Source organism: Thalia democratica, chromosome 2 (genome assembly GCF_965202585.1).
Source record: "Thalia democratica chromosome 2, ktThaDemo2.hap1.1, whole genome shotgun sequence".
Classification (NCBI taxonomy): Eukaryota; Metazoa; Chordata; class Thaliacea; order Salpida; family Salpidae; genus Thalia; species Thalia democratica.
In genome coordinates, this window is record NC_139166.1 from 18,417,788 (window position 1) to 18,441,675 (window position 23,888).

The window sequence follows — 23,888 nt, forward strand, 5'->3', positions numbered from 1 at the left end:
TTTCATTAGACATAGATTGTCGTTTTATCTAAGAATTGTAAAACATGTGCTAGTTCTGACCTGAGCCATAAAAGCAGTTAAATTTCAGCAAGCATTTATTAATGTTGATTGTGTTTTCAAAAAAATGTTTGCAGCTATAATGGTGACGTATATTTTTAAACTTCTACTTGATATAGTTGTTTTGCTCAAAGTTGTCTAAATAAAATAACTGTTAAAATTTTGTTTATAAAGAGACACTCTTCATACATACACAAAACACTGTAATAACTATTATTACTTAATGTTTTATTACAACCATGACTATGTCGTTCAACAATTTTATTGTATTTAAAATCGAAAAACATTTCTACGAAAATATGTGTAAAATACAGAAACAGCTGTTAAAGTTATAAATTGTGTTATCTTAAAAAAAAATTATAATTGTATGAATCAATAGAAATACTTGATAGTTAGTTTAAACTGTTAATATCAAATATTAAAAAGCAAAAAATGCATTGCCCGGGAATCGAACCCAAAACATTAATGCTTATAAATAGATATGTTATGTAGCGTTTATATACTCACTAAATACTTTATGTTTTTGGTATGTTTTCAATAGGTAGAAATCTAAAATGTAAGAAGGGTCACTTCTGCACGGGTTGAAAAATTTGTAAATTGTTATTTTTTACTATCACTGTTGCCCCTTACCTTACCCTCAATCGATAATTTTTTTTTTCTTTTGTTCTGTTTTTTTTTTTGTTTTTTTGTACTATTAAATTTATTAGATATTTTTTTATCAGTGTAACCTCTAACCCTTACCCTCGGTTAGTATTTTTTTTTTTTTAGTTTTTTTCTTTAGTTTTGTTTTTAATTTTAGTTTTTTTATGTGTTTGTATATTTAATTTTTACTATCAATGTTCCCTTTAACCCTTACCAAGTGACCTCTCGTGCAAAAGTGACCCTTTGTGCAAAAATGTCTTCGTGCATACTAGTAGTATTACAACTTAGTCCAATTAACTTGATAAAACGTTTTGTTTTTGAAGTAATTTTATAAGAAATAAGTTTTATAACTTACTTTTTAATTTAAACATTAATTAGAAATGGTTTTAATTTATATTGGTTTTTATAAACTATAAAGAGTAAAGTCAAACTTTAGATTTAAAACATTCGACTGTTATTGTTCAACAAAGACACTTTTATGACCTTTTGTTTTTTATACTATTTGTAATAAATGCGGTCTGTTAACTATTATATAAGCAGGTCTTAAAATACAACATTGAATTTATTTTTTATTATATAAATTTAAACAACTAAAGTTATACTTTTAAACAATGATGAAAGTTTACAGTTCTACATAACCAGAAAATCAAATTTTATTTTTGACGCTTTTTCGATTTATAATGATACAATCTCTACAAGTTTTTCAATCAATAAAATACAATAAAAGTTGTTCGTGATTAGCAAAACATGTTTATGAATTTTTAGTTTTTAAACCTACATTATTTTTTAAACATTAATTGTAACTATATAGTTCAAGAAATGTGTAACTACAACTATTTAAAACACTTGAAATAGAAATTAAAAATGATTACGTCTTATGCTGAATTGAACATTAAGAAAGTCGTTTTTTGAACAAATTAGCTTGAAGTTAAATTAGGGACTAATGTCACAGTAATTTATTCTAAGTACTTAGAATAGCATTTAAGTATAACAAGTTTTAATTGTTTAGTGTAAAATTTAACATATAACTATACCAATATAAAACACAACACAGTATAAAAAATGAACTATACTTTTAGCTTAAACTTGCACAAACATATTGAAATTAATTTACCCTACAGCTGCTTTTAGTAAAAGTACTGGCTGAGACGGATATTTATTTAATTTATTACCTCTTGTACATGTGTTTAACATACATTATTGATTTCAAATCAAAATTAAAGTTAATTAAAAAATGTATATAATTTTTGATTAAGTTAACGTTATTTGATGTTAAAACTTATACATAATCAGTATTTAGGTAAAAATGAGCTCTGAATTAAAAAAAAAAATGTGGCAGAGACGGGTTTCGAACCCATGCCATCGAAATAACTGGACCACTCGGCCACTCGACTGAACAGAATAAATTGATATTATAAATAATAAGTCAAACGTTTTATTACGTCACAAAGCAAACATGTTTGTCTTAAGTAAACTAGGTTGCTAAGAATATTTGCTGATGGGTGCTTGGATTAGTTTGTAGTTTAGAACAGTATTTTTTTATACTTAAACATTTACTGTTTTAACTTTGGATAACATTTGTTAAATCTCATCTCTGTCGTTCATTATTATTATTATTTTATTTATAACTATGTACTAATTCTTTTTTGAAAACAGCACCTGTTTATTATATTCAAATATACTTATTAACAGCTCATTAAACTACTCAGAGACTCTAGTAAATTATTTGATGTAATGATACTTTTGTTTTAGATAAGATAGCCTTTCTTAGTCATAAATCAACACTTGGTAAATCACATCTCTCTTAATTTCAAATACTATTTTATCAGATAGATACAAATATAAATATTTTTTTAAACATTATTACTATTTCAACTAATTATCACTAAATTTTTAAAACGAGTATATTATACGTTTTTAAATACACTCAATTGCTATTTTGAAAATAAAAACAAAAGCATTGACCATTTATAATTAAGTATAATTTTAGTAGAGTCAATTAGACATTTTATGAGGATAAAAATAACTTAAAATATTTATAAGTTTTAAACATATTCGAACGTAAAAGAGATTAAAATTTGTATATAAATGTATAGTTGTTTAAAATTTTAATTTAATCGCTAATAGAGATGCGTAGAAAGTTCACTGGAATATATAAAAACATATTTACACAGTACTAGAAGTTTAAACTAACACACAGAAACATGCGTTTGTTTAATAAAGAAAGAGTACTGTGTAATTTATTTATTACATACATAAATATAAAAGTTTATCAATAAAAGTATATTTTAAATATACCAAAACATACGTTTCATAAAAACCAAAAAATTATTTTTTATCTTAAGCTAGTACGATCTGAAATCTAGTGGGTTCTGTGGAAAGTGTTTAAGTTTAATTTATCACATTATTATTTATAAACAAATATATATACTGGATTCTTTTTTGAGTTTTGTTTATAACTAAAACTTTTTGGAAATAAAGTTATAAATATAAAACCATTCCTACAATACTTTACGTAGTAATTTAAGTATTACATGTTTTCTTTCCGTATTTTTAAATAATTATATTTAGGCTCTCAGTATCTTAAACCTAGTATAAGTAAAAACAATTTCTGAAGGTTTTAAAGTTATCAAATAGTTGTGTGCAATTTATATTTTACATTTAAATCTCAAATGTATTCCCAACACGATAGATAAGTTATGGCCATTGGGGCCAACTTTGTCTAATATATTCATAAGCTTTATAGTTGACGACTGTTTTGTGTTTTGACTTCAAATATGTTGACGACTGTTTTGTGTTAGGAAAAGATGAGAAAGAGATTGATAAATTGATTATTTTTGTAAACTTTAGCAAATTTGAAAGACCTGATACCAACCTTAAACTTGTAAATTGTAGTTAAAAGTTAAAAAAAAAGTTAAATTTTAAATTTTATTAAATGTACGCTTATTATTATGTTAAAGTTTAACTTATAAAAATTTCTATATAAAAAACATTTCAGCTGCTTAAGTTTTTATCTTAAGTAGCTGGTTTACATTTTAGTATGTAGTAACCTTAACTGCTTAAAAAAAATTGTAGTTGTTATGAAAATTAGATAAATAAAAAGGCAACAAAATAGCTAAGTTTTAAAACACTGTTTAATTAAATAGACCAGTTGAAAAGACAAGTACAAAACAATACTTTTGCATGTTCAGTTTATTAATAGTTACGCTTGCGTTTATATAGTTTTTATTCTCCAGTTTACAAAAGCGTCGATGTTGTAACGGTTAGCATTGGTGCCTTCCAAGCACTAGTTCCGGGATTCCCTGTCGACGCAGTATTGTTTTAGATTTTAATGGACAATTTCAAATGATTACTGCTCTATGTGTTTTTAATTAGTAATTACAGCTTCAAAAAATTTCAAACACTTATTTAAAACTTTAGTATAACTAATTTACTCCATTATATAAAGATTTTGTTTTAGGCCTAAAACTTTTCAATATAGTTTTTGTATGGTTTAGATTAAGGAAGCCTTAACTTATTAATAAAAACATTTCTAACGTTGAAGAGATATTTAAAAATATACAAACTAGATATAAGCTTTAGTGGTTAGTGTTTAAAGCTGTAAATTTGTTACTAAAGTTATAGATAATTGCAATTTATGTTTGTAATCAAGTAAATTAACTGAAAAAAAGCTAATGTTGTTATCAAAACTTATCAGAAAAAAGTTTATTTAATTTACTGAAATTACAAGTTTAAATGTGTATTAGGCTTATAAGATAAAGCTAAAAGTTTAAACTCAATTTTGGTATAAAAGTTGTAATTATCTTTTTTTTTAAGCACATAATTATAAATTTTCTAACCTTTAATAGTACTTTGTAATCAGTACGTAATATAACATATACATGAAAACATTTATTTGTATGAATTAAAACTATTAAAAAGTTTACAACACTTGCATTAGTTCAGTTGCTTAGCAAATTTAAAAGCTTATTTATCATTTAGTAACAACATTCATTTTTATGCCGTTTACTGCTGTTAAAAATTAGAAAAACTTGTCCGTTTCATTAAAAAAAGTTAAAGTTTTATTTAAGATATAACGTAAGCTGAAACATTTTTCTAGCTGTTTTCAAAGTGTAAAAAACAAAAATTAAATAAAACAAATATATAGATGTATGATATTAGATAGTTAAAAATCAACAAGTTTTAGTTTAGGAAACTGATAAATATTGAAACTAAAATAGCTTTTGGTCATAACATATTGTAAATTAAGTTATTTTGAATTTTACCATAAAAATAATAAATATAAAATTTGAAATGTTTTATAGCAAACAAAAACTTTAAGCACAAACAGTTTTACAACATAAGTTTAAATTAAAATTGAAATAGTAAGGAAGTTAATTTTAAGTAGGTTTAATTGCATCAACAAAAGTATATAAGTAAGCATTAAGCTTAGAGCGAATTTTCAAGTATATACACGCTATATGCAGTAATTATAAACAGCAGAGTGGCGCAGCGGAAGCGTGCTGGGCCCATAACCCAGAGGTCGATGGATCGAAACCATCCTCTGCTACTTTCTCGCTGTAATCGTATAGTGGTTAGTACTTCACGTTGTGGCCGTGACAACCCAGGTTCGAATCCTGGTTACAGCACTTTTTTATTATTGCTATATAAAAATTTATTATTATTAGTTTTCACGAAAATATATATAACAAATTTGGTCAACATAAGAAAAAATTATAATAATTATATTCATTTACATAGTAATGAGACTTAGTCAAAAGATTTCAATTTATCATAGTTTTATAAGTAATAAAAAGCTCTTGTCTTAAAAAATAGTTTAAGATTAAAACTCTGCTTCACTTTAACTCCTTATATTATATTTGCTTAAACATGTTTTGTTATAAAAAATATTTTTGTGTCTTTAAAACGCTTTTTCATAAATAACATAAATAAGTTAGCTTTTAATAATAACAAAGAGCATAAAGGTTTACCACATACATGAATAAGTAGTTTTGATTACTAATATATGCACTAAAGTCTAAATGTAATCAACAGCAATATGTTATATTTTTTCGAATTGTTTGTTGCATAAAGGTAGATAATGTTTTTAGTTTAAATAGTTTCCTAGTTGAAGAGAGTGAATTCTAAAAGTAGATTAGTAATAAATGTTTTACTATGGCTAAGTAAAATAAAACGTTACTATGCAAACAAACATTATTCGAAAAACAAGTTTAAATGTTTCAGAAAAATTAAATAATACACAAAGTTTAAGACAATTCAAAACACAAATACAGTATTTCAATTATTGAGCATAATAGAGTAATAATGAAATAAAAACTTTTACACATTAAATATTTATTAGACAGTGAAATTGGTTAGAACTTCAAAAACTTCATCTTGATGTATTTGAGAAAAGTTTAACTATATTAAACAAAAGTTCTTTATAAGCCATTCATATAAAAATAACCTTTGCTAGAATGTTATGTTAAAGCTTACTTTTTTTAAGTTCAAAAAATCATATATAACACTTAACTTAAAACACTCTGCATGCAAAAAACATAGGTTTTTAAACGTGAAAAGTTGCTTGTAGACGTCCTCCCAGGTGGTCTAGTGGTTAGGATTCGTGGCTCTCACCCACGCGGCCCGGGTTCGATTCCCGGTCTGGGAACGGTTTTTAATTTATTGAAATAGCCTAGATTTAAAATTAAAATTTTTAATATTTTTTACCTTATAATGAAAACTTGTAAACTTAATTATTAAAGTTACACATGCTTTCGTTAACATATTTCATTAGAACTTTAATATAGCGGTTCATTGAGTGCGACGTGACTAATTGGACTTATGTGAACGCAAAAAAATATATACTTAAACTGTTTTGAGCTGTATAGAATTTCACAAAAAAATACAGTAATACTTAAACTTAAAACAAAACAGACAATTTAAAATAGTGACTTGTATTTTGTTGTTTTAAGTACAAAGTCTAAAAAAAACAGCTTTAGTGCTAAGTAATAATAAAACTAAAAGTCTTATTATCAAAAGTGAAGGAAAATACTCTTCATTAAAAGTTAATGACAAAAATCGTCCTCGGGTGGGCTCGAACCACCAACCTTTCGATTAACAGTCGAACGCGCTAACCGATTGCGCCACGAAGACTTGTTTGGCTTACACTTATACTGATTATATATTAAAGTTTTCTCGCTTCACATTTGCGTCATTAATTACAAGTATGTACTCAGTTGCTAAGTTTAAAACAAATCTGAATGCTTTAGTATAAAGTTTTCGAGCATTTTTTGATTAACTCAGTACACTAACCATTTTTTAAAAATTTGTAGTTTTGAAAAAATTTCTTTTTTTATAATTTGAATAAGTATTTATTTTTTACAACTACAGAAAAATTACATAACTCTTCTCAATATGAAATCAGGTTTAAAAATTGTTTTTTAGACTATCATTAATGTTTAATCTAATTACCAATTATTTTGAAACTTTAATATCAGGGTAGCTGTCTAAATTGCGCGAGCGTACAAAATTGCACGAGGGGACAAAATTGCACAAAAACAGTAAATTGCATTAAGATACTTTTGCACGAAGACTAATTTGCACGAAAGCGCAAAATTGCACGTAGACAAAATTAAATATTTTACAAAAAAAAAAAAATATCAAAAAAAAAACAATTTACATACACACATGTATCTAACATTATATACCCATTAAATATACTTTGAACTCTACGTAAAGTGGTATAGTTTCTATCTGAAATATTTTTAATTTAAAAATTTATCAATAATTTAAGCAAATAACTTGAACTATTATATGATTCCAAAACGAGAAAAAATAAATTACAGCTATAACATTAAAATAAATATAAATAAATTTTAGTTTAAAAATCAAATCAATTTATTTTTGTTTGTTTTTTAATAAGTTGAAATAATTTGATAATAGAGTCTAAATTTTTAAGCATACTTTTTAAAAAGATAAGAATTTCAAATTAATTAATTTTTTTTTTTATCGTTTTTAAATCATTTAAAAGTTTAAGCTATTTGCTTAATCTATTAATAAATTTCAAAATTAAAAACATTTCAGATGAAAACTATACCTTTTTACGTACAGTTCAAAGTGTATTTAATGTGTATATAATGTTAGTTACATGTGTTTATATAAATATTTATTATTTTTGATATTATTTTTTGGCAAAATATTTATTGTTGTGAAGTTTAATATTCTCATTTTAGATAGAGATTTTCGTTTTAGAATTTAAACTTCGACTGAATTATTTTTATATTTTTTCATTTGCAGGTTATTATAAATTTGATAGAGTTAGGTATGCAATTCGATGACCGAGAGGTCTTTTTGCGTATCCAGGTCCTTGAACCAAAAAATTTTGAGCAATTTTTCGTTTTTGTTCAATAAACCACTTATTAAAAACAATCGGAAAATATTTTACATTTGCATGAACAACATTAGAAAAAATTCAAAAATATAACTAGAAATACTTAAAAATAAAAGCAATGAAGAAAAAAAAAACACTTTGCAAACAAAAAATGCAAGTTAAAAAAATTATGAGTAAATGAAAAGTAGTAATAAAAGGAGGAAATTGGTCTTAATTGTTATTATTTCTTTTAAACTTATTTAATTATTTATTTCATTTATTTTGAATTTTTTTATTAATTTTATTAACTTTTGTTTTGGATTTTTATTTAATGTTTTTACTATTTAATTTATTAATTTATAAGTTTTATAAATCTTATTTATTTTTTAATAAAAAATAATTAAATTTATTTAATATAGATAAATTTTATAAATATTTAGTTTTTAGTTATTTAATTTTTTAAATTCATACCTTCTTTATTATTTATTTTAATCTATTTAGCATTTAGTTTTTATTTTTTATTTGAAAATATTTTTTTTTTACTAAAAAATATTATATATAATAGACACTGCAACTTTCACATTTTTTTAAATTAAGTTATTATTTTTTTTATTATTATTTTATCTGGAATTTTTTACTTAATATTTTTTTTTTAATTGATTTGTTTTTTTTAAATTAAAGTTTATTACTTAGTGTTTTTTTTTCTTAATTTTTTATTATTTAGTTATTAAATTTTGTAATTCAAATCTTTTATTTTATGAATATTATATAATTTTTTTTCGTATTTTTCTATTATTTAGTTAATTAAATTTTTAAATCTGATTCTTCTTTTTTTAAATATAATATAAATTTTTTCGTGCAAAAGAGTCTTCTCGTGCTATTTTGTCCCCTCATGCAAAATTGTCTACGCGCAATTTTGACCCGTCCCTGGAAAGGAAACAAAATCCGTGCAAAACTGACCCTCCGTGCTAAATTGGCATTCGTGCAAAAATGACCCTTTGTGCAAAAGTGTCTGCGGGCAAAATTTCTGCTCGTGCCAAAATAAACCCTCGTGCAAAAATGTCTCCGTGCAAAAGTGAACCTTCGTGCAATTTTGTCTACGTGCAATTTTGCGCTTTCGTGCAAATTAGTCTTCGTGCAAAAGTATCTTAATGCAATTTACTGTTTTTGTGCAATTTTGTCCCCTCGTGCAATTTTGTACGCTCGCGCAATTTAGACAGCTACCCTGATATTAAAGTTTCAAAATAATTGGTAATTAGATTAAACATTAATGATAGTCTAAAAAACAATTTTTAAACCTGATTTCATATTGAGAAGAGTTATGTAATTTTTCTGTAGTTGTAAAAAATAAATACTTATTCAAATTATAAAAAAAGAAATTTTTTCAAAACTACAAATTTTTAAAAAATGGTTAGTGTACTGAGTTAATCAAAAAATGCTCGAAAACTTTATACTAAAGCATTCAGATTTGTTTTAAACTTAGCAACTGAGTACATACTTGTAATTAATGACGCAAATGTGAAGCGAGAAAACTTTAATATATAATCAGTATAAGTGTAAGCCAAACAAGTCTTCGTGGCGCAATCGGTTAGCGCGTTCGACTGTTAATCGAAAGGTTGGTGGTTCGAGCCCACCCGAGGACGATTTTTGTCATTAACTTTTAATGAAGAGTATTTTCCTTCACTTTTGATAATAAGACTTTTAGTTTTATTATTACTTAGCACTAAAGCTGTTTTTTTTAGACTTTGTACTTAAAACAACAAAATACAAGTCACTATTTTAAATTGTCTGTTTTGTTTTAAGTTTAAGTATTACTGTATTTTTTTGTGAAATTCTATACAGCTCAAAACAGTTTAAGTATATATTTTTTTGCGTTCACATAAGTCCAATTAGTCACGTCGCACTCAATGAACCGCTATATTAAAGTTCTAATGAAATATGTTAACGAAAGCATGTGTAACTTTAATAATTAAGTTTACAAGTTTTCATTATAAGGTAAAAAATATTAAAAATTTTAATTTTAAATCTAGGCTATTTCAATAAATTAAAAACCGTTCCCAGACCGGGAATCGAACCCGGGCCGCGTGGGTGAGAGCCACGAATCCTAACCACTAGACCACCTGGGAGGACGTCTACAAGCAACTTTTCACGTTTAAAAACCTATGTTTTTTGCATGCAGAGTGTTTTAAGTTAAGTGTTATATATGATTTTTTGAACTTAAAAAAAGTAAGCTTTAACATAACATTCTAGCAAAGGTTATTTTTATATGAATGGCTTATAAAGAACTTTTGTTTAATATAGTTAAACTTTTCTCAAATACATCAAGATGAAGTTTTTGAAGTTCTAACCAATTTCACTGTCTAATAAATATTTAATGTGTAAAAGTTTTTATTTCATTATTACTCTATTATGCTCAATAATTGAAATACTGTATTTGTGTTTTGAATTGTCTTAAACTTTGTGTATTATTTAATTTTTCTGAAACATTTAAACTTGTTTTTCGAATAATGTTTGTTTGCATAGTAACGTTTTATTTTACTTAGCCATAGTAAAACATTTATTACTAATCTACTTTTAGAATTCACTCTCTTCAACTAGGAAACTATTTAAACTAAAAACATTATCTACCTTTATGCAACAAACAATTCGAAAAAATATAACATATTGCTGTTGATTACATTTAGACTTTAGTGCATATATTAGTAATCAAAACTACTTATTCATGTATGTGGTAAACCTTTATGCTCTTTGTTATTATTAAAAGCTAACTTATTTATGTTATTTATGAAAAAGCGTTTTAAAGACACAAAAATATTTTTTATAACAAAACATGTTTAAGCAAATATAATATAAGGAGTTAAAGTGAAGCAGAGTTTTAATCTTAAACTATTTTTTAAGACAAGAGCTTTTTATTACTTATAAAACTATGATAAATTGAAATCTTTTGACTAAGTCTCATTACTATGTAAATGAATATAATTATTATAATTTTTTCTTATGTTGACCAAATTTGTTATATATATTTTCGTGAAAACTAATAATAATAAATTTTTATATAGCAATAATAAAAAAGTGCTGTAACCAGGATTCGAACCTGGGTTGTCACGGCCACAACGTGAAGTACTAACCACTATACGATTACAGCGAGAAAGTAGCAGAGGATGGTTTCGATCCATCGACCTCTGGGTTATGGGCCCAGCACGCTTCCGCTGCGCCACTCTGCTGTTTATAATTACTGCATATAGCGTGTACATACTTGAAAATTCGCTCTAAGCTTAATGCTTACTTATATACTTTTGTTGATGCAATTAAACCTACTTAAAATTAACTTCCTTACTATTTCAATTTTAATTTAAACTTATGTTGTAAAACTGTTTGTGCTTAAAGTTTTTGTTTGCTATAAAACATTTCAAATTTTATATTTATTATTTTTATGGTAAAATTCAAAATAACTTAATTTACAATATGTTATGACCAAAAGCTATTTTAGTTTCAATATTTATCAGTTTCCTAAACTAAAACTTGTTGATTTTTAACTATCTAATATCATACATCTATATATTTGTTTTATTTATTTTTTGTTTTTTACACTTTGAAAATAGCTAGAAAAATGTTTCAGCTTACGTTATATCTTAAATAAAACTTTAACTTTTTTTAATGAAACTGACAAGTTTTTCTAATTTTTAACAGCAGTAAACGGCATAAAAATGAATGTTGTTACTAAATGATAAATAAGCTTTTAACTTTGCTAAGCAACTGAACTAAAGCAAGTGTTGTAAACTTTTTAATAGTTTTAATTCATACAAATAAATGTTTTCATGTATATGTTATATTAAGTACTGATTACAAAGTACTATTAAAGGTTAGAAAATTTATAATTATGTGCTTAAAAAAAAGATAATTACAACTTTGATACTAAAATTGAGTTTAAACTTTTAGCTTTATCTTTTTAGCCTAATACACATTTAAACTTGTAATTTCAGTAAATTAAATAAACTTTTTTCTGATAAGTTTTGATAACAACATTAGCTTTTTTCAGTTAATTTACTTGATTACAAAAATAAATTGCAACTATCTATAACTTTAGTAACAAATTTACAACTTTAAACACTAACCACTAAAGTTTATTTCTAGTTTGTATATTTTTAAATATCTCTTCAACGTTAGAAATGTTTTTATTAATAAGTTAAGGCTTCCTAAATCTAAACCATACAAAAACTATATTGAAAAGTTTTAGGCCTAAAACAAGATATTTATGTAATTGAGTAAATTAGTTATACTAAAGTTTTAAATAAGTGTTTGAAATTTTTTGAAGCTGTAATCACTAATTAAAAACACATAGAGTGGTTATCATCTGAAATAGTCCATTAAAATCTAAAACAATACTGCGTCGACCGGGAGTCGAACCCGGAACTAGTGCTTGGAAGGCACCAATGCTAACCGTTACAACATCGACGCTTTTGTAAACTGGAGAATAAAAACTATATAAACGCAAGCGTAACTATTAGTAAACTGAACATGCAAAAGTATTGTTTTGTGCTTGTCTTTTGAATTGGTCTACTTAATTAAACAGTGTTTTAAATCTTAGCTATTTTGTTGCCTTTTTATTTATCTAACTTTCATAACAACTACAATTTTTTTTTAAGCAGTTAAGGTTACTACATACTAAAATGTAAACCAGCTACTTAAGATAAAAACTTAAGCAGCTAAAATGTTTTTTATATAAAAATTTTTAAAAGTTAAACTTCAACATAATAATAAGCGTACATTTAATAAAATTTAAAATTTAACTATTTTTTTAATTTTGAAATACAATTTACAAGTTTAAGGTTGGTATCAGGTCTTTCAAATTTGCTAAAGTTTATAAAAATAATCAATTTGAAATTAGTTTCAGCGTATTTGTTACTAAATTGTTCAAACATAGTTTATATCTGACTTTATACTAAACTTTTTAATCCTGTTTTATCTATAGTTGACATAATTATGTTAATTACCGCATACGTTAAACTCATATTTATTACTTCAAAACTGTAAAATACTTTTCTTACAAAAGTTTAACAGTTTTTTTTTTTTTTTTCAATTAAATTAAACTAGTTAAAAATAACATTGCAATTAATTTGATGAAATTTACTCTAGTATGCTATGTTCCAGTGGTGTCGCGTGGTCTTTTGGTTAGGGGGTGTTGCAGATTCACATTGTCAAATTAAAAAAAATCCCCTAGTTTGAAACATTTATATTAAAATTATAAAAGTAATACGAAAAAATAGCAAGCTTTTCAGAAAAAAATTTAATATGCTTGTTTAACTAAATAATAATTTAATTGAAAAAAAAAACACATATCTCATACCTTTGTATATCATAACCGTTTCTTAAAAACTGTAGCTATTTTTATTTTTATTTATGTCCATGTAAGTTTATGTATTTGCACAATCATAAATATACTAACTTCATTATTTAATTTATTTTCTTTATTTTAGGACTTGTCTAACTAGCAATAAAAAACAAAAACATGCAACCAACTTAAAATCGAAGTTGCCCCTGTTCGAGTTATCCCTGCTCGAGTTGTTCCTTCTCGAGTTGCTCCTGTTAGAGTTTATTCCATCCATAGTTGTTCCTGCTTTAATTTTCCCTGCTCAAGTTGTATTGCTCGAATGAACTTGTATAGAATTTTTTTAAGAACTTTTTTAGATAGAAATTTGTTTAAAGTTAACGTTTAATTCATCTTTTTAATTTGTTATTGTGTTTAATTTCATGTATTTAAGGTACGAACAATTGTATAAAAAAAAAAATATAAAACCGTTTAAAAACCAATTTTTAATTTTCGATTAAAACAAAAGGTTCCTTTATCGGAAATCGAACCCGGGCCGCCTGGGTAAAAGCAAGGAATCCTAAGCACTAGACCACGTCGGACTATGTTATCAGACGTTACTTTGCATATATAAACATATAAGTAAGCGTTATGACGTAACTATTAAAGCATGTTTATGTTATTTAAAATTTATTACTCAAAAATTTAGTGCTATATGTATATATTTCAAATTATTTGATGCTGTTAAGTTTTAAAAATTATATTAACACTTTAGCAATTACACCGCTAAACGTATTACCAAATACTTAAATATATTGCTCTGTAGTTTGATAATCCATTTACTACTGTAAAGCTAGTATATTTTAAAGCTAATAATAATTTTTATATTTATAATGTTTAGTTTGAATTAATTATTATTTAAAATCATTCTTTAAAAGTATATAATGATGTTTTTCGTCTAAATTAGAACATATAGGTATAAGTTACAACTAATAAAAATTATTATTACTTAAAAGATGCATCTCTGCCAGGGTTCGAACCCAGAACTTCTGAGTTCTAAGATCAGCGCGTTATCGATTACTGTATTTTGAATATATAAACTTAAAATGGTAATTCAAGTCTTACTTTGCACTAATGCTTAATAGTTATTACTTTTTTACCAATTGTATTATAGATAGCGGTTTGTAAACGCACTAACCAATATATCATAGTTTAAAGATACTAAGGATATTAATATGAAAGTTTGAGCTAAACAACTAATTAAATAATGTTAACTATACAAAATAGTTTTAAACACTACTATTGTGTAAAACATTTTAGAGTATAAAACATAAATTGTGACTTGTGTTATTCTTGTTGCTACGCAAGAATATTACAAGTTTCAATTTCTGTTCTTGCGTAGCAACAAGAATATTACAAATTACACTTTTCTTAAATTTTTGCTAACGGAAAATTACTGTAAAAAACGAAAGAACCATTCTTTTTGGAAGTTCTTTTATTTTTTATAGCCTAATATTCTAAACTATTAACCCACTATAACAAGTAAAAACAAATTTTTGTAAAACAGTTCAGACTTATATTTAAATATTACTTTAAGCAATCAATAACTTTAAATTAAATATTTTTTTGGTAAGTTGAAAGCTTTGTTGTAAATAAACTATAAAAAAATTACTTATATCCTACTTAAATTTAAAAACAACAAGCAAAACGGTATTAAACGGGAATCGGACCCGGGCCTTCCGCGTGGCTGGAAGAGATCCACCACTGAACCAACAAGGGTTGAAAAAATTACAACATGTAGCGTTTATAAACTTACTTAAATGAATTAACTTTCTGCTTGTATTTTATGATAACGTTTATTTACACTGAAAAGACTTTGTTTGTAAATGTGATAACTACAACCTTTTAGTCATAAGAATGATTACTTTGACTAAATACTTAAAATAAGTTATAGTTTTCAAAGTAGTGAACTAAAGTTTAAATGATACCAGGTTTAGTTTTAACAATAAACTCCTTAAACACATCTACATAACAATTTTTAAACATTTAAATCAAAACTTTTTAAATAAATTATACTTAATAAATAGTACATTTAAAGTTAAAACACCAAGGTAAAAAAGTCTTTAATTTCAAAAAACGAAAAGAATTACAGTATTATGAAATTAGTTAAGAATGAAAATAGTGTCATTTTCAATAGTTTATTATCCTGTGTAATTTAAAAAAGTGCCACCAGAGAGGTTTGAACTCCCGACCCCTGCTTGACGAGAGCAGTGCTCTGCCACTGAGCTATAGCGGCTTGCAATGGATCTAGTTTATTGCGTTTATAAACCTCACATGCACAAGACAAGCTGAGTAAACACCTAATAAGCACACCGCTATTCCAACCAGAAAAAAATTTATAATGTTAATTATTTTTTGTTAAAGCGTCTTTACTTAAAAGTTCAAAATAAACTTAAACAGATTTGTAGTAGAAGCTGAGTTTTTTAAGTTATAGTAAATTTCAAGCAGAAGTGTTACTGTTACAATTACTAATTTCTTTATACTACCATTGTATTAGGTTATCTGACTTAACACTGTTTTTGTTTAAAATAAAAATATTCTGCCTAAAAAATATATTATTTAGTGATAAAACTGCTCTTTTATGGCTAATACATAACTGGCAAAACACTTACAAAAATATTTAAATTTATACGACCTTAAATAGTATTATATTACCAAAAGGCCTCAAAGGGCATCTAATGTTTTTTTCTTAAATGTAGATAATTAACAAATTTTTAAAAAAAAAGTTCAATATGTTGAATGACGAAAAAGCTTTATAACTGGTTTAAAAATCTAATAACAATTCAGTTGTTTGGGAAGTTTTTAGAAACACTTATAGACCAATTTACTAGCTTAGCTATTTTATTTCTAAGTTAGTTTTCTCTTCACATAGTTTATTTTAAACTGATTTTATACACTGATTACGAAATTGGATTATAGATCTGTTGATTAAAATTTCATGCAGTTTTTTAAGTTGTATATAAAACTTACTTTAAATATAAGTAACAGGAACTTTTATTTTCTCATTTCAGAACATACTATTAATCATTTTATATTATTTACACTAAGTTGCATAGTAGTGTGACTATATACATACTTGAAAGTAGTTTTTTGTACATTGATTACTTTGTTAAACAGTTGGTATAGAAAAGTGTTTTTTGAATCACCTATTTTTGCATGCAAAGTTTTAAGCATGCTTAAATTAAAGTAAAGGCTTATTCTAAAACTTGCACACTAATGCACAGAGTTAGGGTTTTATATTAAGATAGTATTTAGCTATCAAAAAAATATATAACCATAGATAATTTTTTGTGTTAGTAAAACCTCTTAAAAAACTCTAACTTATGACTTGTTATTTCTGTCATCAAAATAAGTTAAAGGATGCATGAAATGAACAAACTTATTTTTTTGTACTACAATTGTAATATTAAGAATATAGTTGAAACTTATGAATGGACTTACAAAAATGTATTATTGATATTACTGCTTAAATTCCCATCAAAGCCTAAGTGAAATGATATTTAATTTTTGCTTTAAAAACTCTATCGTTTTAGATTAAATAACTTTGTGGTTTTGAAAAATGCGATGTTATTTTTCTGTTATTTTACTTAGAGTTTATACTTTCAAAAGTACTTTTTTTTCTTGAACTCAACTCAAACTCAGTAAATAGTAATTGCTGAAGTTTTTTAAAATAGATTCCTTGTTTAGCTTATATATTATAAAATGCTTATTTAAACACCACTTTTTTAAAACTCCTCTAAATACTTCTGAAGTTTTTCATGGATATGACTTATGAGCAGACTTAAGCTGTTTATATTTTGTCAAGTTTAAAGTTGACTGTTTAAATTAAACAACTTTTTGATAACCTAAAAAATCATTTTTTTCCTTAAGCAACCTGTTTTTACTTTTCAGTTTAATTTAAGATTTAAATCTATCTAAATAGGGTATCTAATATAAAATATTTGCAGCTTTGAGTATATGTAACATATTATATTTGCTAGATATAGAAATACAACAAATACTTATAAATGTTTATATATATTTTTTTTATCCAAAATACTGTTTAAATGCACTTTAAAAACTCTAAATAAAATATTACGTTGATGCTTAATAGAAATAAAATTTTGATCAACTTCTGCATATTTGCAAATTTTAAGTAAACTTAAGATTTTTTCTATAACTTCAATAAAAGTGAAGGTAAAACTTAATAACTTTTGAAAATAAGTATAATAGTTGTTCATAAAATACTCTTACTTAAACTTCATACAACTAAAAACCTTAATTTATTAAAATTAATAGAGAAACATAGTAATTAAAACATCAAAACACAACAAAAAATGATAAGGATTTAATGTGTTTTCCTCAAAGACGTAGTCGCGCAGTGTTGATCATGACGTAACAATCAAAACTTCCAGCGTTATAAACTGAAAATTTGCAGGTATTGATGTGTGGCCGGTTAGCTCAGTTGGTTAGAGCGTCGTGCTAATAACGCGAATGTCGCGGGTTCGATCCCCGTACTGGCCACATTACATCCTCGTTAGTATAGTGGTGAGTATTCCCGCCTGTCACGCGGGCGACCGGGGTTCGATTCCCCGACGGGGAGCATTTTTATTTTGCTAAGTTTAGTTAACATTAATCATGACGTAACTGTCATAGATTTTGTGTAAGTAAATTAATTAACACTAATAATCTATACAGAAATTTATAAATAGAACAAAATTAATAAAAATTTGTTTTGAAGTTTAACCAATGTAGTTTTTCTTATTAACTATTCTAAATTAAAACTTTTATAGTTTTTTCAGCTATGTTTAAGTAATAGTTAAGTTATTTCGTACATCTTATTTTTACACATGTATATCTTTGCTACAGTTTGAAAAAATAACAAATTTACTATATGCTTTTAACATGTAACTAATATTTTAATAAGAAAATAAACTTAATTTATTTTAAAAGAATTAATATTAAGCTTTCTGAATTTATAAAAGTTAAGTTTACTTACGTATTTATAAAAACAAATGGTTTTTTTGTTATAATAATTCAAACGGATTATCATCGAAACCTTTGTCAAGTTATAATCAAACTTTTAACCATGGCTGAAAAAACTATAAAAGTTTTGTTCTAAAATAGTTAATAAGAAAAACTACATTGGTTAAACTTCAAAACTAGTTTTTATTAAATTTATTCTATTTATAAATGTCTGTATAGATTATATTAAAAAACTTACTTTCTGATCGCTTAATTAGTCAAAGTAAAATACGTTAAAAAGTTTTTGATTTTTATCATCAATTAAGTGCTAAAAAAAAACAAGTAATTTTAAAACCAGTAATTATTTTGTGCTAAAAGTGTTATTTTTCTTTTTTATTTAATATTTTTACTTGAAGAGTATAAATATTTTTACATTTGAATAGATAAATAACCCATTGTATAATTTTGAAATAATTTTTAAGGAGTGAATTCTAATAGATTTGAACTTAACTTATATAAATGAAAATATAAAGATATCTATCAAAATCGTACTATTGATATAAAGTAATAGTAGTAGTATTACTACAATTCCTAATTCAAAGATTACTAACAATGTTGTAATAACAGTAATTTGTAACAGCTTAAATACTAAAAGATAAATCTGAAGTGTTTTTTCTATTGTTGCAACACTAGTTTCAATAACTACGTCACAAAATTTGAATTATTACGTCACAATGTATGACGGTTTTATTTAAAATTGCTACAATTTCAATATCGGCGTGAGCCTGGCTAGCTCAGTCGGTAGAACGTTGGACTCTTAATTCAACGGTCAGGGGTTCAAGTTCCCTGTCAGGCTCCTAATTGTGCAAATTTTTAGGAAATTATTTAATTATATCATCTCAATTTTTAAAAAAATAGTTATGTTTGCCTATGCATTGTTTATTTTAAAAATTAATCATTTTTCTTCTACTTACGAAGAACATATTTTGTTGAATATATTTACGAGTAAATTAACATTGAAATAATTTTATTTATTGTTGGATATAAGAACTGAATAACAAAACTACAACATAACTAAATAACATTTAAATAACAAATTTTTGAAAAGCTTAGTCTTTTGTAACCACAAACTATATATATATTTAAAAAAACTATTTACTTGGTTTCTTAATATGATTTGTTTTGTATTGAAAACTGTTTAGCTATATAAACTATAAAAGTATATTACAAACGTGAGCTGCGATGGCCGAGTGGTTAAGGCGTTGGACTCGAAATCCAATGGGCATTGCCCGCGCAGGTTCAAATCCTGCTCGCAGCGTTTTATTTTATTCTGGAGTAGCTGTAGTATATATAAATTATTTAAATATAAAAGTCACCTTTTTAATTGATAAAACATGTACAGATTTTATCATTTCTACTTTTAGTATTTTAAAGTAAGATGACTTTTCACTTAACTTAAATACAAACTAGATCTAATAAAAGTAAAAAAAAATTTAGATAATTTTTTTTTAATCACGATGACCTACAAAAATTTTTTTCTACAAAATGTGACTTTTTCTTTTAAATATGTTTTTTCTTATAAAAACTGCCGGTTTAAGAACATAAACTGCTTAGTTTTTATTAAAACAATCACCTTTAAAGTAATTTAATGTTTTAAAGTTGTACGTAAACTACGTAACCAAAGTGTTGTTTATTCTAAGGTTTAATAAATTCTTAATGTATTCTATTAAAAACAAAATTTTAAGTTTTTGAGTATTCTAATATTTTTAACTTTATTTCTAACAAAAAACTAAATAATTCAAAAAAATCATTAAGCTAAAATAAAATAACTATAAATATTTACAGTTGTTGTAGTCTAAATGTTCTAAGATTTTAGAGAATAAAAAAAAAAATTCCGATTTTTAGAACTTAGAAGCGAACTTATAGTTATTTTTTATTTTTGAAAAATTATTTTATATATAATATTTTAAACTTCATCATCGCAATTAATTCTGTAAAGTTTAAAGAACTCCGTTTCGTGCTTATGCACTCATCAACTTCAAAACAAGATCAAAATAAAGCACAAAACAAAACACAGATTTTTGTACTAAATATTTGTAATGTACAATGTTCAATTCTTACGTCATATTGTTTTTGTTTTTTTTAAACTTCTGCATCTTTGTTTACCAAAGTGCTTTTCATTTTAAATTTCAACTGGCTGAAGATTGAAGAAAATCTTTTTTGTCTTTATGAAACATATATTCCAGTGTTTTTTAAAATCGTACATTTTAATAAATTATTTAAAAGCCCTTGAAGTGGGCTCAGTAGAAGGTGTTCAAGTTTGAATAATAACCTTAATATATATTAAAGATTTTATGGTCGAAAGTGCTCGACAAATTAAATTGGAGCTAAATATTTACCTAATTGTATAAAAACTATAAATTATACAGCTGTTTCACACATGAAGTGTAAAATTTTATGTGCTCCTCAGTAAGCTACAGTTTATTAAGCTTAAAACATTTTTCCAAAATAACCTTTCTAAACTTTCCTAAAAAGCATAAATTAACAAATACAGCGTATTATTTCAAATTTAGCTAATCGTACAACAAACTGCACCATTACTACGTCGCAATTATTGTAAAAATTTTCAAAATCTAAATTTCTGTTTACTATTATAATAAACTGTAGCTTACTGAGGAGCACATGAATTTTTACATTTCATGTGTGAAACAGCTGTATAAATTATAGTTTTTATATTATAGTTTTATATATATATATGTAGAAAATAAGGTGAGTGTACAAAATCAACCTGTTTCTACAGAGCCCACGTGAAGGGCTTTTATATAATTTATTAATATAATAAGATTTTAAAAAATATTAGTACATATGTTTCATAAAAGCAAGAAAGATTGTCTTTAATCTTCAGCTAGTTTGAATTTAAAATAAAAAGTATTTTGGTGAATAGAGATGCAAAAGTTATACAAAAAACAATATGACGTAAAAATTGAAAATTGTACATTACAAATATTCGGTGCAAAAATTGACCTTGCATCTAATTAAACAAACAACTAAATTTCACAAAAACCACATTCAAGCGACCATAAAATACAAAATTTTTTAGAGTTTTTTATGGTCGCTTAACTGTAGTTTTTGTGAACTTTAGCTGTTTTTTTAGTAAGATAGAAGATCCATTTTTGCACCAAATATTTGTAATGTTAGTAATAAAGTTAATCAGTATGTGTTTTGTTTTGTGCTTTATTTTGATCTTGTTTTGAAGTTGATAAGTGCATAAGCACAAAACCGAGTTCTTCAATTTTTACATTTTGAAATAAACATTTTTATTAAAAAAACCCTTAAGGTGGGCTCCGTGTGAAAGTTTTAATTTATTAAGTTAATCAACTTATTTATATATATATATATAAATATATATATATATAAATATATATATATAATAGCGGGCAAATTCGGAGGCATTTATTGCTCAAAATTTTTTTAAACTTTTCTTTCTATATTTTTTCAAAGGCGTTCGACGAAAGTCGGATGCCTTTTGTTTTATCCAAAATTTTATGCTTTATTTTTTCGAAGGCGTTCGACGAAAGTCGAATGCCTTTTTTTTAACCAAAATTTTATGCTATGTTTTTTATAAGGCGTTTGACGAAAGTCAGATGCCTTTTTTTTTACCTAAAATTTTATGCTATTTTTTTTATTAATATAATACAATATAATATACATATATATAATTTATTGAAATGACGATTTTAAAAACACTGGAACATTTGTTTCATAAAGACAAAAACGATTGTCTTTAATCTTCAGCCAGTTTGAATTTAAAATAAAAAGCACATTGGTAAACAAAGATGCAAAAGTTTACAAAAAAACAAAAACAATATGACGTTAAAATTGAACATTGTACATTACAAATATTCAGTACAAAAATTGATCTACCATCCAACTAATCAAACAACTAAAATTGACGAAAACAACAGTTAATTGGCTATAAAATACTTCGAAATTTGTTTTATTTTAATAGGAGCTTTTTCATATGTCGACAAGACGATATGAATTCACTCCTCTTATTTAAACAACCTTCCTTTTTTAACGCATACATAACGGATATAAGCAAGTTTTATATAATTAATTTACAACAACGCTATCATTAATATTAATAATTTGTTAGTAATGATTGGTTGCTTAAGTAATAATGGGATCAAAGTCTGACAGATTTATAAAATATTATTTTAAATGGTAATAGTAGAATTTAAAATATATTTGTATAATTTATATCATTAAGTAATTTGCTTAGATCATACTTTTAAATTAATATTGTTAATATCGTGTAAGGCGTTTGTTTAGGTTAGTGTGTTTATTAATTGCCATCTATAAACAAAAATAGTTAAGTGTGCTAATTATAAAGAATTAGTGCAGAGTTAGACTTGGACTTACATTTTACGTTTATATACTCAATATTCTCTAACTGTTCAAAATATAGGTTTAATCGTTTGCTAACAAAAAATATAATATAAATAAAAACAAATTATACAGTAATCTTCCTTTATTGTACCAACATATGTTTCTGTGTGTTAAGGAATCAACACACTTCAACTGGGTTCTGTAAAAAATAATTACTGTAATGAAAGAATAGAAGCATAGAATAAAGTTGGTGTATACATGTTTATCATTAAAATAAAATAATTTCTACAGATAATAGTTAATAATAGGTAAAATACTTAATATTAAATCCGACTGTTATAAAACTATATAATATTTGTAAATATTAAGTCTAAAACAAGTAAAGTAAACTAAAATAAACAACAAAATAACAAATCATAATACAAACAAAGCACTCACGTTAATCGAAAAAATAACTGATACACTCAATATTCACATTGCAATCAGTTGTCTCCGTAGCGCAATGGATAGCCCGCTGGACCTCTGATCATAATGTTCCGGCGGAAATGCATTTTTTACTTATTAAGTACTTTAAATAGTTTTATTAATTGCTTAACTTATACCTACATTTTCTACGTTAGACGAAAATCATAACTTTACAATTACTTAAAAAAATAGTAGAGAAATCAATTCGAATTGAACACTATAAATAAGCAAATTACTTATTCTTAGCTTTAAATACTATTAGTTTCACTGTAGTAAACGGATTATCAAAAAACAAAGCATATTCAAATAGAATTAAGTAGTTTGATAATACGTTTAGCGGTATAACTTCTAAATACTCTAATAAATATTTTGAAGTAAAAACTATTCTGTCATATAAATATTCTGTTATTAAGTTATTATAGCTTACCAATAAAATTATTTCTAAAACTTTTACCTGTATCTAAACTACTTGTTTTTATAGATTGGATAATACAGCCTTCTTTCCATAGGACAGTTTTCGTCCTTATAAGAAACATATATATAAGTTTATAAGCTTCAAAAAAAGCTATCATCAATAAAAGTTTTCAGTGACCAAGCATTTTTTGTAGTTTTTGTTTTAATAGTTTACTTGGTTTCCATGTGTTAAATATATTTTATATTTATTTTCGAGTAAAA

At 25.0% G+C, this 23,888-nt stretch overlaps 13 non-coding genes across 13 annotated transcripts; 7 read left to right on the forward strand and 6 right to left on the reverse strand.

The window, feature by feature from the left end:
• The first annotated feature begins 5,176 nt into the window (after nucleotides 1-5,176).
• On the forward strand, nucleotides 5,177-5,248 carry Trnam-cau (transfer RNA methionine (anticodon CAU)). The gene has a single exon. It is a non-coding gene; the product is annotated as a tRNA-Met (tRNA).
• Nucleotides 5,249-5,255: 7 nt separating this feature from the next.
• Trnah-gug (transfer RNA histidin (anticodon GUG)) lies at nucleotides 5,256-5,327 on the forward strand. Its single transcript has one exon. It is a non-coding gene; the product is annotated as a tRNA-His (tRNA).
• A 947-nt stretch (nucleotides 5,328-6,274) lies between these two features.
• Nucleotides 6,275-6,346, forward strand: Trnae-cuc (transfer RNA glutamic acid (anticodon CUC)). The gene has a single exon. It is a non-coding gene; the product is annotated as a tRNA-Glu (tRNA).
• Nucleotides 6,347-6,757: 411 nt separating this feature from the next.
• Trnan-guu (transfer RNA asparagine (anticodon GUU)) lies at nucleotides 6,758-6,831 on the reverse strand. Its single transcript has one exon. It is a non-coding gene; the product is annotated as a tRNA-Asn (tRNA).
• Nucleotides 6,832-9,616: 2,785 nt separating this feature from the next.
• On the forward strand, nucleotides 9,617-9,690 carry Trnan-guu (transfer RNA asparagine (anticodon GUU)). The gene has a single exon. It is a non-coding gene; the product is annotated as a tRNA-Asn (tRNA).
• Nucleotides 9,691-10,101: 411 nt separating this feature from the next.
• Trnae-cuc (transfer RNA glutamic acid (anticodon CUC)) lies at nucleotides 10,102-10,173 on the reverse strand. The gene has a single exon. It is a non-coding gene; the product is annotated as a tRNA-Glu (tRNA).
• A 947-nt stretch (nucleotides 10,174-11,120) lies between these two features.
• Nucleotides 11,121-11,192, reverse strand: Trnah-gug (transfer RNA histidin (anticodon GUG)). Its single transcript has one exon. It is a non-coding gene; the product is annotated as a tRNA-His (tRNA).
• Nucleotides 11,193-11,199: 7 nt separating this feature from the next.
• Trnam-cau (transfer RNA methionine (anticodon CAU)) lies at nucleotides 11,200-11,271 on the reverse strand. Its single transcript has one exon. It is a non-coding gene; the product is annotated as a tRNA-Met (tRNA).
• Nucleotides 11,272-12,433: 1,162 nt separating this feature from the next.
• Nucleotides 12,434-12,505, reverse strand: Trnag-ucc (transfer RNA glycine (anticodon UCC)). Its single transcript has one exon. It is a non-coding gene; the product is annotated as a tRNA-Gly (tRNA).
• A 3,074-nt stretch (nucleotides 12,506-15,579) lies between these two features.
• Nucleotides 15,580-15,651, reverse strand: Trnat-cgu (transfer RNA threonine (anticodon CGU)). Its single transcript has one exon. It is a non-coding gene; the product is annotated as a tRNA-Thr (tRNA).
• Nucleotides 15,652-17,844: 2,193 nt separating this feature from the next.
• Trnai-aau (transfer RNA isoleucine (anticodon AAU)) lies at nucleotides 17,845-17,918 on the forward strand. Its single transcript has one exon. It is a non-coding gene; the product is annotated as a tRNA-Ile (tRNA).
• Nucleotides 17,919-17,925: 7 nt separating this feature from the next.
• On the forward strand, nucleotides 17,926-17,997 carry Trnad-guc (transfer RNA aspartic acid (anticodon GUC)). The gene has a single exon. It is a non-coding gene; the product is annotated as a tRNA-Asp (tRNA).
• A 1,598-nt stretch (nucleotides 17,998-19,595) lies between these two features.
• On the forward strand, nucleotides 19,596-19,677 carry Trnas-cga (transfer RNA serine (anticodon CGA)). Its single transcript has one exon. It is a non-coding gene; the product is annotated as a tRNA-Ser (tRNA).
• Nucleotides 19,678-23,888: the final 4,211 nt, after the last annotated feature.